The sequence below is a fragment of the Notamacropus eugenii genome, chromosome 6 (genome assembly GCF_028372415.1).
Source record: "Notamacropus eugenii isolate mMacEug1 chromosome 6, mMacEug1.pri_v2, whole genome shotgun sequence".
Classification (NCBI taxonomy): domain Eukaryota; kingdom Metazoa; phylum Chordata; class Mammalia; order Diprotodontia; family Macropodidae; genus Notamacropus; species Notamacropus eugenii.
The window spans coordinates 383,953,389-383,973,402 of NC_092877.1; the positions used below are offsets into that span (position 1 = coordinate 383,953,389).

At 37.1% G+C, this 20,014-nt stretch overlaps 1 non-coding gene and 2 pseudogenes across 1 annotated transcript; 2 read left to right on the top strand and 1 right to left on the bottom strand.

Moving 5' to 3' along the window:
* The first annotated feature begins 2,002 nt into the window (after positions 1–2,002).
* LOC140512922 (U6 spliceosomal RNA) lies at positions 2,003–2,104 on the top strand. Its single transcript, XR_011969977.1, has one exon. It is a non-coding gene; the product is annotated as a U6 spliceosomal RNA (small nuclear RNA).
* A 2,784-nt stretch (positions 2,105–4,888) lies between these two features.
* Positions 4,889–6,021, bottom strand: LOC140512444 (homeobox protein Hox-C5 pseudogene; annotated as a pseudogene).
* Positions 6,022–6,059: 38 nt separating this feature from the next.
* LOC140512445 (mediator of RNA polymerase II transcription subunit 1 pseudogene) lies at positions 6,060–7,776 on the top strand (annotated as a pseudogene).
* The last annotated feature ends 12,238 nt before the right edge of the window (positions 7,777–20,014 follow it).

The following is a 20,014-nucleotide window of genomic DNA, read 5'->3' on the forward strand; positions in this document are numbered from 1 at the left end:
TACATCATTAACAATTTCCAAATTATACATAAAGAAATAATATCAATTTTTTTAAAAAAATATTGAGTTTCAAATTCTCTCCAACCATTCTACCCCTTCTTATCCTTGAGAAGGCAAGCAATTTTATATAAGTGTGTAGTCATGAAAAGCATATTTCTATATTAGACATGTTGTGGAAGAAGGCAGACGAAAAAGGAAAGTTTGAAAAAAAGAGTAGTTTGATATGCATTAAGACTCCTTCAGTTCCTTCTCTGGAAGTGGAGAATGTTTTTCATCATAATTCCTTTAAAATGTCTTGAATCATTGCCGAGAATAGCTAAGTTATTCACAGTTGGCCATCATTACAATACTGCTGTTACTATGGACAATATTTTCCTGGTTCTGCTCATGTCACTTTGCATCAATTCATATAAGTCTTCCTGGTTTTTTTTTTTTTTCTGAAATCAAACCATCCTTCTCATTGTTTCTTAAAGCACAATAATATTCCATTTCAACCATATATTGAAGCTTATTCAGCCATTCCACTATTAATGGACATTCCCTCAATTTCTAATTCTTTCCTAGCACAAATAAAGCTACATTAAATATTTAAAAGTAAATCACTTCTTTAAGATACAAACCTAGTGATGATATTACTGGTTCAAAGGGTATGTCAAAGGACTTTTAAAGTTCTTTCAACATAGTTCCAAATTGTTTTCAAGAATTGTTGGACTAATTCACAACTCCACCAATAATGCATCGGTTTCCCAGTCTTTACCAATTCCCTCTAATAGTTGTCATCTTCCATTTTGGTCATCTTAGCCAATCTGATAGGTATGAGATGGTATCACAGAGTTGTTTTAATTTGTATTTCTCTAATTAGTAGTGGTTTACAGTATTTTCTCATATGACTTTATAGTTCTTATTTTTTCTTCTGAAAACTGCCTGTTCGTGTCCTTTGATCATTTATCAATTAGGCCATTTTCTTTTGTACTTTACTCCACAACATGTACTCTTCAATCCAGTGACACTGGCCTCCTAGTTGTTCCATGAAGAAGAAACTCCATCTTTCATCTCAGGGCATTTTCTTTCACTGCCCCTGATGTCTGGAATTCTCTCCCTCCTCTGCTCCACCTACTGACCTTCCTGGCTTCCTTCAAGTACCACCTGAAATTCCACCTAGGAAACCTTTCCAACCCCATTTAATTCCTATGCTTTCCCTCTGTGAATTGTTTCCTTTTCATCCAGTATCTGGCTTGTTTATATATATTTATGTTCATGTTGTCTACCCCATCAAACTATAAATTCCTTGAGGGCAAGAACCATCTTTCATCTCTTTTTGCAGTGCCTGGAACATGATAGGTGCTTAATAAATTTGTATTTCTTGATTGACTGATTTACTGAAATCTCTCCCCACCCCCAAAAAGAACATAGATGAGGAAACTTAATTGTAGAGAGATTCAGTGACATGCAATTCAATGTCAATGACTAGTGGGATTATTTCACAATATGCCATATTGCTTGTAATTTTGATAAAAAGTCCAACAATATTTCCACAAATGTACTTAGGCCTTTTTCCACAAGAGGTTTTCATAATGTCTGAAACTATAATTCTAATATTGTTCAAACATGTTTTTGGTCAAGAACCTTTTATTTGCATTAAGTAGAAAAATCACTGGCCAAGAAAATGGGGGCATTGCTTTCTGATTCTAGTTTTGCCAATGTAAAACTGAGTGACATCGAGCAAATTATTTCCATTCCCAGGGTCTATTCCTGCATCTGAAAAATGAGTAGGTTGGAATGAATGAATGAATGAATGAATGAATGAATGAATGAATGAATGAATGAAAAAGTATTTTCTCAAAACTTACTTTTGCCAAATATTGTGATAATCACTCTGAGGATTAAATTTTAAAAAGTGAGAAACTCTGCATTAGGCATCTCCTAAACCAATTTGTATCAGCTCAGGGGAAGTGATTGTTTTATTTTCAACGTGAATAGTTACACCTCAGACACCATCAAGATCCATTTAGCAGCACATATATTAAAACTGGAAAGACACCGAAAATTAAGATGGTCCCTGAGCAAGAATGGCAGGCAAATTGGTGAAGTGCTACTTTTATTTCATATTAATTGCTCCTGGTGTATTGATAATACCGTTTTGCTTATTGTTAATGCAATTTTGCTTCTTCATGGGAAGATCTTCCCCATCCATTAATAGGCTCATGTGGCCTGCTTAAGTCACATGGAAGCCTGAGTCACATGAAACAAGAAAGGGTGGAGCAGGAGTAGCAGAAGAGGAGGAGGTAGAAGTAGAGCAGAGGGGAGAGGAAGTTAGTCAAAGAGCAGTCAGATGCGAGCAGGCAGCTGGCTGTGGATGAGGGAAGGGAATTTTACTTAGAGATGTCTGTTTTTTGGCCCAATAATGTGTATAGACTTCTTGGCTATTATGGTGGATTTCTTTGTTATTTTGATGGATTTGGCTTTCTGGTGTCTGAATAAATCTTCTTCTTCTTTCTATATGGAGAGTATGTTATACTTTGCTATTCAGAACTATGCTGGCCTATTCATAGTCACCCTCAGTGTTGTAAATATTACCTGGGCAATACACATGGGTAGGCTGAGCCAATAAAGTAAAATTTAATTTAAATTTCATATAAATTAATTTTCAGAAGAGCTCATAGCTTATAATCATATAAAAGAGGGGAAGGGAGGGATGGAGGAAGAAAATTTTGGAACTCAAAATCTTGTAAAATTGAATGTTAAAAATTACCTTGACTTGTTTTAGAGAAAATAAAATACTATTTATTTACAAAAAAAATTGAGGGATATGAAGAGGCAGTTTTCAGAAGAAAAATCAAAACTATAAAGTCAAATAAAAGCACTCTAAATCACTATTGATTAGAGAAATGCAAATTAAAACAACTGAGATGCCACATCATACCTACCAGATTGACTAAGATGGCAAAAATGGAAAATAGTAAACATTGGAGGGAATGGGTAAAGATTGGGACAGTAATGCATTGTTGGTGGAATTGTGAACTAATCCAGTCATTCTGGAAAACAATTTGGAACTATGACAAAAGAGATATAAATATGTATATACCCTTTTACCCAGTAATATCATTACTACATCTGTATCCCAAAGAGCTGAAAGAAAAAGGAAAGGACATATATATATATATATATATATGTGTGTGTGTGTGTGTGTGTACATATACATGTGTTTGTGTGTATATGTGTAGATACATACATACATACATACATACATACATACATATAAAAGTTGCTCTATTTATGGTGGCAAAGAATTTGAAACTGCCCTTTAATAGGGAATGGTCAAACAAGCTGCGGTACATGATTGCAATGGGATATCATTGTGGTATAAGAAATAATGAGCAGTATGGTTTCAAAAAAACTTGTGAAGACTTACATGAACACATGCAAAGTGAAATAAACAGATTCAGAATAGTATGCACAATAACAGAATTATTGTAATGATGATCTGTAAATGACTTAGCTATTCTCAACAATGATCCAAGACATTTGAAAGGACTTATGAAAAATGCTCTTCACCTTCAGAGAAGGAACAGATGAATGTAGAATACTTTTTTCAAACTTTTATTATTTTTCTTCCTGCTTTTTCTCTTTTCCTTCACAACATGGCAAATATAGAATTGTTTTGCGTGACTTCACATGTTTAAGATATATAAAGTTCCTTTATTTTTCAAGATGGGGGGAGGGGATGGAGGGGAAAATTAAAAGGCAATTAAAATACAAAAAATGTTATTAAATCTATTTAAAAAATAAAATATAACCTTTTTAAATAAATAAAACAGCAAATACTACAAACCAGATTTTGATTTATTATTTTTCTTATTGTCTACATTTAAGAACAGTGAAGGAGAAAAATGTCGATATTACAAATTAAAATTAATAGTGTCATGAGTACACAACCACCTCTCTGAGAGCCAGTTTTTAAATATGCCCCAATCCAGTGCTTGTCCCTGCTTAAAAGGAGTGTCCATTCTACTAGAAGAGAAAAATGTGTAAGAGATGTAGTGACTGAAGACAGATATTACAGTATGGGAAGTTACAAAGGTGATGAGTGGTGCGACAAGAGAGCAGATTGAGATAATCTTTCTATTATCAATGATCTAATCATTTCATTGATCCTTAGAGAACTAAAGAGTGCTGGGGTTTAGAGAATAAGAAGGGAGTGTTTATTTGTGAGGAAATGGTTAGGTGTAAAGTGAATCATGAGAGGAGCCATCCTGGCCTAATTTAGAAAGCCATTAGAGTCTCTCAGAAATCAAGGTATCAGGGTTCCAACAGGAAACAAGAAAAGCTGAAGTCACTCAATGATCTAGTCAAGAAGTAAAGTTGACTGCTGCCTTGACTGGTAAAGGCGAAGTTCAGGAAGAGGATTTTGAAAGCAAAGAGTTCTCTCCTTCTCTATGCCTGGGCCTTCAGGCAGTCCCAAGGTCTAAATCATTTTAGTGAGACCCCTTAAGGAGATTTCACTGGGTTTACTGGGTCACCAGGAGGGCTTAGGGAGATGGACAGAAGTGAATGAACACAACAGAACGAGTCAACCTGTGACCGGAAAGCTGAATGCTAATCAAAAAACATTTTTGTCAGCAAGATTGGGGGAGTCTGTGATAAATCCCTCCAGATCCAACACACACACACACACACACACACACACACACACACACACACACACACACACACACACACACACACATACACTTCTACCCCCACACCCTAAAAAAAATTCACATACACACAAATACACAAACTCCCCAAAAAACAGGAAAAAAGAAAATGAACAGTTTCCCCAAGGTAGATTCAATCCAACTAGAGGAACAATTTGAAGAGACTGCCATATCCAACATCTCCCTCTCCCCTAACGAGCCTCTTTGCTTTTTACTTTGGAATTGTTCTTCTATTTCATCCTTTGGTTCTGGAACCAGATCTTGATCTGTCTCTTTGAGACACAAGTTGTTGGCAACCTCAATTTGCCTTCGGCAGGTGGGGTAACAGTTAAAGTGAATTTTTTTTCTTTAATTCCAAAGTTTGGTAGTGCGTGTCACTGGTTCTGGATCACTTGCCATCTGTCTCATGGCTCGTGTGGCGTTTGGTCATCCATGGGTATATTTGTGGTAGAGCCAGAGGCTGACTCAGTCCTGTGGGCTGCCCAGTCTGAGCCTGTTCTTCCTTTATCTCCCCACTCCCCTTATATCTGTCCTCCTGTGCCCAGCGATCTGCCTTCTTATTGTATATCCAGGGGTTCAGAGGAGCCAGTTTTTCTCTTCCCAGAGCATGTCTCGGAGCTGCCACCATGGTACAGGCAGGTCAGTCTGGGTGAGGTCTAGGAATGACAACCATATCTAACCCACAGAAAGAGTTGGAAAGAGTAGGTGCTGGGGAGGCCAATGATTTTAAAAACACAATTGATAAAATGAAAAAAACAATAATTCACTGAAGAGATCAGTTCCTTAAAAGGAACAATTGGACAAATAGAAAAGAAGGTACAAAAGTAAAGTAAGGAAAACAATTTCTTAAAAATTAGAATTGGACAAGTAGAAGCTAATGACTCTATGAGACATTAAAAATCAGTCAAATAATATCTAAAGACCTAAAACATAGAAGACAATGTAAATCTCAATGGAAAAACAACTAACCTAGAAAATAGATCCTGGAGAGAAAATCTAAGACTTAATGTTCTGTCAGAAAGCCATGATGAAGAAAGGAGCCTGGACAATATCTTCCAAGAAATCATCAAGGAAAACTGCTCTGAGATGCTAGATCCAGAGGCAGCATTGTCATTGAAAGAATCCACCAATCGCCTCCTGAAAGAAATCTCAGATTTGAGGGAAGATAGCAGCAGCCCCAGGCACCCTTCAACTTTTGCTATTGGGTGTTTTGGACTGAGCCTCCTGGAGGCAAGGGTGGAGCAGGTGGTCCCCGAGCCCAGTGCCCCAGGAAGCCTGAGGTGACTTGGCTCCCTGCTGGTGGGTGGGGAAGGGTGTCTCCCATTGTGTGGTGGGCGAAGGCCCTCCCTCCCTGCCTCCAGGATGAAGGCTCAGGGAGAGACAGAAGAGGCTGAGAAACTGAATAAGATGAGTTCCCTTTTGGAAAGACTCCGTGCAAAATTTAACCAAAATAGACCTTGGAGTGAAACCTTCAAGCTCATTCATCAAGTTCTGGAAAAGCAGGTTGTGATGAGTGCTGGTGGTCATCAGCATTTGGTCAGCTGTTTGTAGATCTTGCAGAAGGCACTCAAAGTGACATCTTTGCCAGCAATGACTGACCATTTGGAGTCTATAGCAAGACAGAATGCACTGGGCTCTTATCTTAGTGCCAAGGGTACCAAATGTTGCATCACATCAGATATGTTCTAAGTGGAAGTGCAGTTAGATCCTACACGTCATCTTTTTGATGTCAAAGTAGTTCATCATGGAGAGAATCCTGTGAGCTGTCCAGAGCTGGTGCAACAACTGAGAGAGAAAAATTTTGATAAGTTCTCCAAGCATCTTTATGGCCTTGTTAATTTATATAAGCTTCCAGGGGACAACAAACTAAAGGCTAAAATGTACTTGGCTCTCCAATCCCTAGAACAAGATCTATCCAAGGTGGCACATATGTACTGGAAAGCTACCAATACAAGTCACCTAGACAACATACTTCATGGCAGTGTTGGATATCTTACCTCATAGAGTGAGGGTCACATGATGAATTTGAAGTACTATGTCTCTCCTTACGATCTAATGGAAGACAAACTTTGGGCATCAATGCATCAGTCACATTTGAGGGAACTCCATCGGCCATGTACAAACTCCCAATTGCACCATTAATTATGGGATCACAACCTGTTGACAACAAATGGACCCCTTCCTTCTCCTCTATCACTAATGCCAACAGTGTTGACTTACCTGCCTGTTTCTTTTTGAAATTTCCCCTGCCAATTCCAGTATCTAGAGCATTTGTCCAGAAACTGCAGAGTTGTACAGGAATTCCATTATTTGACACCCAGTCTCTCTATGTGTCTCTCTATGAATTGATTATTCAATTTCAACTATCATAGGATCCAGATCTGGTACCTTTGAACCACAATATGTGCTTTTATGTGGCTCTTTCAGGCCAGCAGTACTGCTGTTTCCTCAATAAGGATACCCCTCTCCCAGATGGTTGAAGCCTCCAGGAAACTCTCATTGATAAAGTCACTTTTCAGCATCCTGGCCATGTACCACACATTCTCAACCTAATCAGACACCAAGAGGCCTACAGCACCCTTATTGGAAGCTGTATCAAGAGAACCATTTTGAAAGAAGATTCTCCTGGAATCCTCCAGTTTGAGGTTTGTCCTCTTTCTGATACCTGTTTCAGCGTGTCCTTTCAGCATCCTGTGAATGACTCCTAGGTGTGTGTAGTAATGGATGTACAGGATTCAACTCATGTCAGTTGTAAACTCTACAAAGGATTGTCAGATGCTCTCATCTGCACAGATGACTTCGTTGTCAAAGTTGTTCAGAGATGTATGTCTATTTCTGTGATGATGAGGGCTATTCTGAGGAAAGCTGAAACCATTCAGGGTGACACACCAGCCAGGTGTATCATTACAGAAACTCATTCCAACTCATTGCAGAAACAGTTGAAGACATGGTGAAAAAGAATTTGCCCCCAGCTACCAGCCCAGGATCAAAGAATCCTGAGTTAGGATGTAGATGGATAAACCCTAGCATTTTCTGGATGAGCATGTCCCACACATTGCCAACATCTAAACTTGCTTAACAAGAAGCTGGGGCTAACCTGCTGCACCCCACATGACAACCAGGGAGCACTGCATTTCTCCATCGGGTGGAGAAGAAGAGTTGAAATAAATCAAGCCTGGAACTCCTCCTCCCTCCTCTTTCAAACAGCAAGGAAATTAAGCCTATATGTACTATACTTTTCTTCAACTGGTGTCTTGTGTATATTTAGTTTGACCTACCCTATATTCCCCTCTCTATCCCCCTCCCCCACAAAAGCAGACAGCAATCTTCAATTATCAGATTAGATTTTATTTTGTTTTTTGATTTTCTTGTTAGGGATGGTTAGTTAAAATAATAAGCTTCTCCAATGCACATGAGGATTTCAAATGATCTCCCCCCTAAAAATGTGTTTTAAAGCAAAGTATTTGAGAAGGAAATATGAAGCAGGATTGAAGATGTTGGTTTAAGACTGAGAGAATTCTCCGTCCTCAGATCCAGGTCAGAAAATGCAATAGAGCAATGTCATGAATGTCATTGAGAACAGACTTTTTCAGGGAGCCCATGAGTTATATAGTATCCATGATGAAGTCACTTCTTGCAGATGACACCATAAAGGAAATACTTGCTCATAGTGCAAGGGCATTCATTCTCTTAGGGGGGAGGGGCTATTATTTTGTCTTTATTTTTTACTTTGGGGTTGGATTCTTATTTGAGGGGGGAGGGGTTTAACATCAAAAGCAAGGATGGAAATCATACTAAACTGTAGGAACTGACTTGTACAGTTCTTGAGTTCAGAAATGTGTATCAGGATCAGGGTTAGATCTTTCCTAAATCACTATAGAAAGTATGTTTTCCAACTTGACTTTGATTTGTGCAATTATGTAAATACTATGAGATTTTCCTTTTTTGGAAAGTAGACAAAAAAATCTGTTTTGTGCATTTGTTTTTTTCAAAACATTGCAAAAGAACCTGTTTATTTACTTGGAAATGAATTCCTTTGATAAGAAAAAGAAAAAAAAATCCCAAATTCAAAAAACCAAGGAATATTGTTGCCAAATTCCAGAACTTCTCACATTAAGGAGAAAATACTGCAAGCAGCCAGAAAGAAATCATTCAAATGTGAAGGAACTATGGTAAAGGTAACACAGGAATCAGCAGCTTCTATATTTAAAGATCAGAGTGATAGGAATATGATATTCCATAAGGTAAAGCAGCTTAGACTATAAGCCAGGATCAATTACCCAGAAAAACTGAGCATAATGTTTCAGGAAAGGAGTTGAACATTTATTGAAATAAGGGATTTCCAGAACTTCCTGATGAAAAGACCAGAGTTCAATAGAAAATTTGATCTCCAAATACAAGACTCAAGAGAAGCATAAAAATGTAAACAGGAAAAACAAACTTGTTATTTGATATGGGCAAACTGTTTACATCCCTATATGGGGAAATAATACTTGTTAATCTTGAGAATTTTATATTTATTATGACATTTAAAAGGGATACATATAGATAGAAGGAGTGGGTGTAATTAATTGATGTGATGATAAAGATGTGATTAAAGGATTCAAAGGAAGAAGAGAAAAGGAGGAGGCAGAAAAAGGTAAATTACACGACAGGAAGAGGCACAAATATCATAGTATTGGGAAAGAGGGGAGAGAGATAAGCATTGTTTGGGATTTACTCTCATCTGATTTGGTTCAAAGGGAACAACATACTCAGTTAAATACAGAAATTTAAGTTACCTTCTGGGCAGTACTAGGAGAAAGGGAAAAGAAAAAGGAGAGGAAGTTAAAAGGGAGGGAAGAAGTAGGAAGGGAAAAGGGGAATAAAAGGGAGGGGGACTGATAGAATGGAAGGAAGACTGAGGAAGACAGTCTTCAAAAATAAAACTCTATTGTGGAGGGGAGGGATAAGGGATAAACAAAAGCATAAATGGGGGGGGATACGATGGAGAGAAAGACAGAAACAGTATTCATAACTGTGAATGTTAATGGGATGAACTCACCCATAAAATGGAGAAGGATAGCAGAATGGATTAAAAGTCAATTCTACCATATGTTGTTTATAAGAAACACATTTGAAACAGGGGGATCCACACAAGGGAAAAGTAAATAGTTGGAGCAGAATATATCTTGCTTCAAGTGATGTAAAAAAAAAAAAAAAACAAGAATAGCAATCCTAATCTCAGAAAAAGCAAAAGCAGAGATAGATCTAATCAAAGAGATAAGAAAGGAAAGGCACCATAGACAGTGAAGTAATATCATTATTAAACATGTATACACCAAGTGTTATAGCATCCACATTCTTAGAGAAGAAATTAAGGGAGTTCCAGAAAGAAATAGACAGCAAAACTATACTGGTGGGAAATTCCAACCTTCCACTCTCTGAACTTGATAAATCTAACCCCAAAATAAATAAGAAAGAAGTTAAGGAGGTAAATAGAACTCCGGATAAGACAGATATAATAGACTTCTGGAGAAAATTGAAATGGGATAGAAAGGAATATACAGTGGAACATGGGACATACACAAAAGTTGACAATCTGCTACACCATAAAAATCTCACTATCTAGTAGAGATAGTCAATGCATCCTTTTCAGTTCATAATGCAATAAAATGTATATATAATAAAGGGCCATGGAAAGATACACCAAAAATTATTGAGCAGATCTCTAAAGTATGTCCAGTTTTAGAATAACAGAATCTCACTTATAGGAGCACAGTGGTCATCTGTTCTAATCTGCATTTCTCCAAAAATTCTTCTACAACACCCATCTTTAATTGAAAAATTCAAATAAATGAGACCCCTCATAAACTTGTGAGGCCAACCATTCTACTTTTAGACATCTCTGAATTTGCAGTGTGCATGTCTGTGTGGGGTGTGTGTGCATATGTGCACATTAAAATTAAGCCTAACATTCAGTTTTTGAAAATTCAACAAAACACAAGTGATTCAGGTCAATCAAAAGTAATCTACTGGATTTTCAATGTGATAGACTTTCAAATACTAAAAGAAAACTATCATGTTCCTCCTAATATTTGTTCTTCTCTTCTAAAGACAAAAAATCTCAAAACCAAAATCCAACAATATGTTGTTTACAAGAAACATATTTGAAATGGGAGGATACATAGAGGGTAACGATAAAAGGTTGGAGCAGAATATATTGTGCTTCAGCTGATGTAAACAAAACAAGGATAACAATCCTAATCTCAGATAAAGCAAAAGCAGAAATAAATCTAATGAGAAGAGATAAGAAAGGAAACTATATCCTACCCCAGACAACGAAGCAATATCATTACTAAACATATATGCTCCAAGTGGTATACCATCCAAATTCTTAGAGAATAAGTTAAGGGAGTTACAAGAAGAAACAGACAGCAAAACTGTACTAGTTGGGGATCTGAACGTCCTCCTCTATGACCATGATAAATCTAACTTCAAAATAAGCAAGAAACAAGTCAAGGAGGTGAATAAAACTCTGGTAGATATGATAGATCTCTGGAGAAAATTGAATGAGGATAAAAAGGAATATACTTTTTTCTCAGCAGTGTATGGTACATACACAAAAACTGACTATGTCCTACAACATAAAAACCTCATAAACCAGTGCAGAAAGGCAGATAGTCAATGCATCCTTCTCACATCATAATGCAATAAAAATTACATGTGATAAAAGTCCATGGGAATTAACTGGAAATAAATAATCCTAAAAAAAATGAGTAGGTTAAACAACAAATCATGGAAACAATCAACAACTTCATTCAAGAGAATGACAATAATGAGACAACCTACAAAATCTTATAGAATATTGCAGTAGTAGTTCTTAGAGGAAGTTTTATATCTTTGAGTGCCTACATGAATAAAATAGAGAAAAAAGAGATCAATGAATTGGGCATACAGCTGAAAAAGCTAGAAAAAGAACAAATGGAAAATTCTCCAGTAAATACTAAATTAGAAAAACCAATAGAGAGATTAATAAAACTGAAATGAAGAAAACTATTGCACTAATAAATGAAATTAATACTTGGTTTTATAAGCAATGAAACTGATAAATCTTTGGAGAATTTGATGTAAAAAAGAAGAAAACCAAATTACCAATACTGAAAATGAAAAGGATGAACTCACCTCCAATGAGGAGGAAATTAAACCAATAATTAGAAATGACTTTCCCAAATTGTATGCCCATAAATTCTTCAATTTAAATGAGTTGAATGATTGTTTTAAAAAACATATCAATTGCCTATGTTAACAGAAGAGGAAGTGAATACTTAAATAACTCCATCATAGAAAAAGAAATTGAGCAAGCCATCAATGAAGTTCTTATGAAAAAATCTCCAGGGCCAGATGGATTTACAAGTGAATTCTATCAAATATTTTAAAAAACAGTTAATTCCAATACTATATAGATTATTTGGGAAAATTGCCAAGGAAATAGTTCTCCCAAATTCTTTTTATAATACAAATATGGTTCTGATACCTAAACCAGGAAGAGCCAAAACAGAGAAAGAAAATTGTACACCAATTTCTCTAACGAATATACATGCAAAAATTTTAGCAAAAAGAATACAGTGACTTATCATGAGAATAATATGTTATGATCAGGTAGAATTAATACCAGGAGAAGATGGCGGAGTAGAAAGACACACGTACACATAGCTCCGAACCCACAACCCACAAAACAGCTACAGGGGACCAACTCATGGTGAATTCTGCACCCAGAGGCCACGGAATATTGGAGCGAGGGAGATTTCTGTTCTGGAGAGACCTGCAAACCTCTCGCAAAAGGTCCGTCACGCTGCAGTCGCGGAGCCCAGCCCAGACCTGCGGCGGCCACGGCTCCGAGAGGTACAGATCCGAGCAGGCTTCAGGGACGGGATCTCCAGCAGCGGCACAAGTCCCTCCACCCACAGGTGACGGGGGTCGGTGAGAGAGTCTCTTTGGCGGGTCGAGAGGGGAGGGGGGTGCCCCTATGGCTTGGGCCCCCCCAGGAGATAGAAGCTGAGAGGCGGTGGCAGACAGGGGCTCCCCAAGCGGGCGGGAGCCTGGATCCATTGTGGAAGGTCTGTACATAAACCCCCTGAGGGAACTGAGCCTGAGAGACGGCCCCGACCTGACCACCTGAACTTAATTCTCACACTGAATAGCAGCACTGCCCCTGCCAAAAGCCCTAAGGTGGGAAGCAGCATTTGAATCTCAGTCCCCAAATGCTGGCTGGGAGGACCAGGAGGCAAGGTGGGTGTGAGGAGAATATTCAGAGGTCAAGTCACTGGCTGGGGAGAATGCCCAGAAAAGGGAAAAGAAATAAAACTATTGAAGGCTACTTTCTTGGAGAATAGACATTTCCTCCCTTCCTTTCTGACGAGGAAGAACAATGCTTACCATCAGGCAAAGACACAGAAATCAAGGATTCTGTGTCCCAGCCCACCCAATGGGCTCAGGCCATGGAAGAGCTCAAAAAGAATTTTGAAAATCAAGTTAGAGAGGTGGAGGAAAAACTGGGAAGAGAAATGAGAGGGATGAAAGAGAAGCATGAAAAGCAGATCAGCTCCCTGCTAAAGGAGAACCAAAAAAAATGTTGAAGAAATTAACACCTTGAAAACTAGCCTAACTTAATTGGCAAAAGAGGTTCAAAAAGCCAATGAGGAGAAGAATGTTTTCAAAAGCAGAATTAGCCAAATTGAAAAGGAGATTCAAAAGCTCACTGAAGAAAATAGTTCTTTCAAAACTAGAATGGCACAGATGGATGCTAAGGACTTTGTGAGAAAGATATCACAGAACATAGCGAGAAGATTGGAAAAATGGAAGATAATGTGAAATACCTTATTGGAAAAACAACTGACCTGGAAAACAGATTCAGGAGAGACAATGTAAAAATTCTGGGACTACATGAAAACCATGATCAAAAGAAGAGCCTAGACATCATCTTCCATGAAATTATCAAGGAAAACTGCCCTGAGATTCTAGAACCAGAGGGCAAAATAAATATTCAAGGAATCCACAGAACACCGCATGAAAGATATCCAAAAAGAGAAACTCCTAGGAACATTGTGGTCAAATTCCAGAATTCCCAGGTGAAAGAGAAAATATTGCAAGCAGCTAGAAAGAAACAATTCAAGTATTGTGGAAATACAATCAGGATAACACAAGATCTAGCACCCTCTACATTAAGGGATCAAAGGGAATGGAATAGGATATTCCAGAAGTCAAAGGAACTAGGACGAAAACCAAGAATCACCTACCCAGCAAAACTGAGTATAATACTTCAGGAGAAAAAATGGTCTTTCAATGAAATAGAGGATTTTCAAATTTTCTTGATGAAAAGACCAGAGCTGAAAAGAAAATTTGACTTTCAAACAAAAGAATGAAGAGAACCATGAAAAGGTGAACAGTAAAGAGAAGTCACAAGGGACTTACTAAAGTTGAACTGTTTACATTCCTACATGGGAAGACAATATTTGTAACTCTTGAAACTTTTCAGTATCTGGGTACTGGGTGGGAGTACACACACACACATTCACACACACACTCATACATAGAGACAGAGTGCACAGAGTGAATTGAAGAGGATGGGATCATATCTTAAAAAAAAATGAAATCAAGCAGTGAGAGAGAAATATTGGGAGGAGAAAGGGAGAAATTGAATGGGGCAAATTATCTCTCATAAAAGAGGCAAGCAAAAGACTTAGTGGAGGGATAAAAAGGGGAGGTGAGAGAAAAACATGAGGTCTACTCTCATCACATTCCACTAAAGGAAAGAATAAAATGCACACTCATTTTGATAGGAAAACCTATCTCACAATACAGGAGAGTAGGGGACAAGGGCACAAGCAGGGTTGGGGGGAGGATAGAGGGGAGGGCATGGGGAGGAGAATGCAATCCGAGGTCGACACTCATGGGGAGGGAGAGGATCATAAGAGAATAGAAGTAATGGGGGACAGGATAGGATGGAGGGAAATATAGTTAGTCCTATACAACACAACTAGTATGGAAGTCATTTGCAAAACTACACAGATTTGGCCTATATTGAATTGCATGTCTTCCAAAGGGAAGGGGTGGAGAGGGAGGGAGCTAAAGAAGTTGGAACTCAAAGTGTTAGGATCAACTGTAATGTTCTTACCACTAGGGAATAAGAAATACAGGTTAAGGGGTAAAGAAAGCTATCTGGCCCTACAGGACAAAAGAGAAGATGGAGACAAGGGAAGAGAAGGAGGATAGAAGAGAGAGCAGATTGGTCACAGGGGCAATTAGAATGCTTGGGTTTGGGGGGGGGAGGGGATAAAAGGGGAGAAAATTTGTTACCCAAAATTTTGTGAAAATAAATGTTAAAAATAAAAAAAAATTTAAAAATAAAAAAAAAATAAAAAAAGAATTAATACCAGGAATGTGGGGCTGGTTCAATATTAGGAAAACTATTAGCATTATTGATCATATCAACAACAAAACTAACAGGAACCACATGATTACTTCAATCGATGCAGAAAAAGCTTTTGACAAAGTACAACACACATTGTTATTGAAAACACTGGAAAGCATAAAAATAAATGGAACTTCCCATAAAATAATAAGCAGTATCTACCTATAACCTTCAGAAAGCATTATATGCAATGGGTATAAGCTAGATACATTTCCTATAAGATCAGGGGTGAAGCAAGGATGTCGTTTATAATCACTATTGTTAAATATGGTACTAGAAAGGTTAGCTGTAGCAATAAGAGAAGAAGAAGAAATTGAAGGACTTAGAATAAGCAAAGAAGAAACTAAGTTATCACTCTTTGCAGATGATATGGTGATATACATAGGAATCCCAGATAATCAAGGAAAAAAATACCTGAAATAATAAACAATTTTGACAAAGTATAAGGTTACAAAATAAACCCACACAAATCTTTTGCATATCTACATATTACTAAGAAAGCCCTATAGCAAGAGATAGAAAGAGAAATCCCATTTAAAGCCAGGGTAGACACTATAAAATATTTGGGAGTTTACCTGCCAAAACAAATCCAGGGGCTATATGAACACAATTACAAAACACTTTTTGTACAAATAAAGGTCAGATCTAAGTAAGTGGAAAAAACATCATTTGCTCATGGGTAAATCGAACCAACATAATTAAAATTACAATTCTATCTAAATTAATTTACTTATTCAGTTCCATACCAATGAAACTATAAGATCCTTATTTTCTAGAGCTGGAAAAAAAAATATCAAAATTCATCTGAAAGAACAAAAGGTCCCAAATATCAAGGCAACTAATGAAAAGAAATGTTAGGGAAGGTGGCCTAGCCCTACCAGATCTCAAATTATATTATAAAGGAGCAATTATCAAAACCACTTGGTTCTGGCAAAGAAACAGAGGGGTAGGCCAGTGGGATAGGTTAGGTACTCAAGATATAATAGTCAATGAGTATAACAATCTACTGTTTGATAAACCCAAGGACCCCAGCTTCTGGGATAAGAACTCACTGTTTGACAAAAATTTCTGGGAAAACTGGAAAGCAGTGTGGCAGAAACTGGGTATAGACCAATGCCTGACACTGTACAGAAGAATAAAGTCCAAATTGGTACAAGATCTAGGTATAAAGATTAATACTATAAATAAATTAATGGAGCAAGGAATAATGTATTTGTCATTTCTATGGAGAATGGAGAAATTTTTGACTTAACAGGAAATAGAAAATATGAAGTGCAAAATAGATAATTTTGATTACATTAAATTGAAAAGTTTTTGCAAAAACAAACTCAATGCAACCAAGATTAGGGGGGGTAGCAAAAAACTGGGAAAGAATTTTGCAACTAGTATCTGTGATGAAGGTCTCATTTCTAAAATTTATAGAGAACTGAGTCAAATGTAAAAGAAAGCAAGTCATTTCAAAATTGATAAATGGTCAAAGGATATGAATAGGCAGTTTTCAGAGGAAGAAATTAAGGCTATCTGTAGTCATATGAATAAATGTTTGAAATCACTATTGATTAGAGAAATGGAAATCAAAACAATTCTGAGATACCACATCACATCTGTCTGATTTGCTAACATGACAAAACAGGTAAATAACAAATGTTGGGACAGATGTGGGAGAGTTGGAACATTAATTTTTTGTTGTGAGCTAATCTTATTTGGAACCATGGTCAAAGCGGTACAAAAATGTGTATACCCTTTAACCCAGCAATATCACTTGTAGGACTGCATCCCAAAGAGATCAAAGAAATGGAAAAGGGTCTCACTTATACAAAAATATTTATAGCAGCTCTCTTTGTGGTGGCCAAAAACTGGAAATCAAGGGGATGCCCCTCAATTGGGTTATGGCTGAATAAATTGTGGTATATGAATATAATGGAATATTATTGTCCTATTAGAAATGATGAACAGGAAGACTTTAGAGAGGCTTGGGAAGACTTATATGAACTGTTGCTGAATGAAAGGAGCAGAACCAGGAGAACTTTGTACACAGCAACAACCACAGTGTGCTAAGAATTTTTCTGGTAGCCTTAGTACTTCATTGCAATGCAAGGACAAAAAATTCCCAGTGGACACGAGGCAAAATGACTTCCACATGCAGAGAGAGAATTATGGAATTTGATCACAGAAAGAAGCAGACCATTTTCTTTTGCAGTATGTTTTCTTTGTTTTATGATTTCTCTCATTCATTTTAATTCTTCCATGCAACATGACTACAGTGAAAATATATTTAATAGGAATGTATGTTTAGAACCTATATATATATATATATATATATATATATATACACATATATATGTGTGTATATATATATATATACACACATATATATGTGTATATATATATATATATATATATATGTACTTGTATGCTGTTGCACGAGGGAATGTGGAGGGAGGGGGAAAGAAGGGAGAGGGAAGGGAAAAAATCTAAGATATATGCAAGTGGTTATTGAATACCAAAAGCAAATAAAATAATTTAATTAGAAAAAAGACAAAATCTCAAGTTGTTTCAGGTCTCATACAGGAGGAACTCAAGCTCTCATTTTCTCCTGTCTAAACTTCTTAGGATACATTCTAATGGCAGCAAGTGAAAGGAATTAACAATCTTTCTGATGAGAGTGAAAAAGGACAATATAAAAGCTGGCTTAAAACTGAACATAAAAAAAGAAAAAGAAAAACCTAAATTTGGGGGGGGACAAATGTAGAAGAAATGGAAGCAGTGTCTGATTTCATATTCTTGACTCAAAATCTGCTCTAGACAGTGACTGTGACCATGAAATTAAAAGATACTTTCTCAGGGGTGGAGCCAAGATGGCAGAGTAAGAGCCTGGCCCTGTAGAAGCTCTCTCCCCTCAGCCCATAAAATACCTGTAAAAATGACTCTAAATAAATTCTAGAGTGAGTGAAACGACTGAGTGAAAGAGATTTCCAGTCCAAGATAGCCTGGAAGGATGATAGGAAAGGTCTATTGCACCAGGCTTGGGGCAGAGCACAGCCTTTGCTTTGTGGCATGGCTCAGACAGGACTGGAACAAGCTTCAGGGTGCAGAATCACAGATGGCAGCTGTGGTTCCCAGATTCTTCAACCTACAAATGCCAAAGTCAGTCAGAGGTCAGTGAGAAAACTCTTTCACCTGAGTGAGAAGTGAATGCGGTTGGGCCCCAGACCCACTGCTGCACAGCATCTTTCTTTGGAGACTTCAGGCTAAAGACTCTGGGGGTATTGAGCAGTTGATCTGGGTCTCAGCCCTGTGTGTCAGGGGTGAGGAGGAGCACTGGAGTGATGGAGCTGGTGGGGGCTCTGGAGAGGGAATTCTACTTATAGATCTTGGGTAGAATAATTTGTGGTTACTCCCAGACCAGAACAAGGCCAGGAGAGGAGTAAACACCTCTCCCTTGATTGTGCCACCTTGGAGGAACTGAGAACTTACAGGTCCCTAAAGTATACCCTCCACTTGACAAAGGACTCAAAAGTCAGGTAACTGACTGAGAAAATGCCCCCCAAAAAGGAAAAAAATAGACTATAGAAGGTTACTTTCTTGGTGAAAACGTATTTTCTTCCAACCTCTTGGATGAGGAAGGACAATGCAGACCATGAGAGGAAGACATTAAAGTTGAGGCTTTTGAATTCAAAACCTCCAAAATAAATATGCGATGGTCTCAAGCCATGGAAGAGCTCAAAAAGAATTTTGAAAATCAAGTAAGAGAGGTAGAGGAAAAATTAGGAAGAGAAATGAGAGCCATGCAAGAAAATCATGAAAATCAAGTCAACAGGTAGTTAAAGGAGACTAAAATAAATGCTAAAGAAAACAATACCTTTAAAATAGACTAACCCAAATGGCAAAAGAGGTCCAAAAAGCCAATGAGAAAAAGAATGCTTTCAAAAGCAGAATTAGCCAAATGGAAAAGGAGGTTCAAAAGCTTACTGAAGAAAAGAGTTCCTTAAAAATTAAAATAGAGCAGATGGAAACTAATGACTTTATGAGAAAAAAAAGAAATTATAAAACAAAACCAACAACAAAGAAAAAATTGAAGACAATGTGAAATATGTCATTGGAGAAACCACTGACTTTGAAAATAGATCCAGAAGAGAAAATTTTAAAATGATGGGGCTACATGAAAGCCACAATCAAAAATAGAGCCTAGACATCATCTTTCATGAAATGATCAAGGAAAATTGCCCTGATATTCTAGAACCGGAGGGTAAAATAAATATTGAAAGAATTTACCAATCACCTTCTGAAAGAGACCTGAAAAGAAAAACTAGGAATAGTACAGTCAAATTACAGAGTTCCCAGGTCAAGGGGAAAATATTGCAAGCAGCCAGAAAGAAACAATACAAATATTGTGGAAACATAATCAGGATAACACAAGATCTAGCAGCTTCTACATTAAGGGATCAAAGGGCTTAGAATATGATATTCCAGAAGTCAATTGAATTAGGATTAAAACCCAGAATCACCTACCCAACAAAACAAAGTGTAATACTTCAGGGCAAACAATGGTCATTCAATGAAATAGAGGACTTTCAAGCATTCTTGATGAAAAGACCAGAATTGAATAGAAAATTTGACTTTCAAACAGAAGAATCAAGAGAAACATGAAAAGGTAAATAGGAAAGAGAAAACATAAGGGACTTACTAAAGTTGAAATGCTTACATTCCTACATGGAAAGATAACATTTCTAACTCTTGAAACTTTTCTCAGTATTTGGGGAGTTGAAAGGATATATACATACATACATACATACATATATATATATATATATATATATATATATATATATATATATGTATATATATATATATATATATAGAG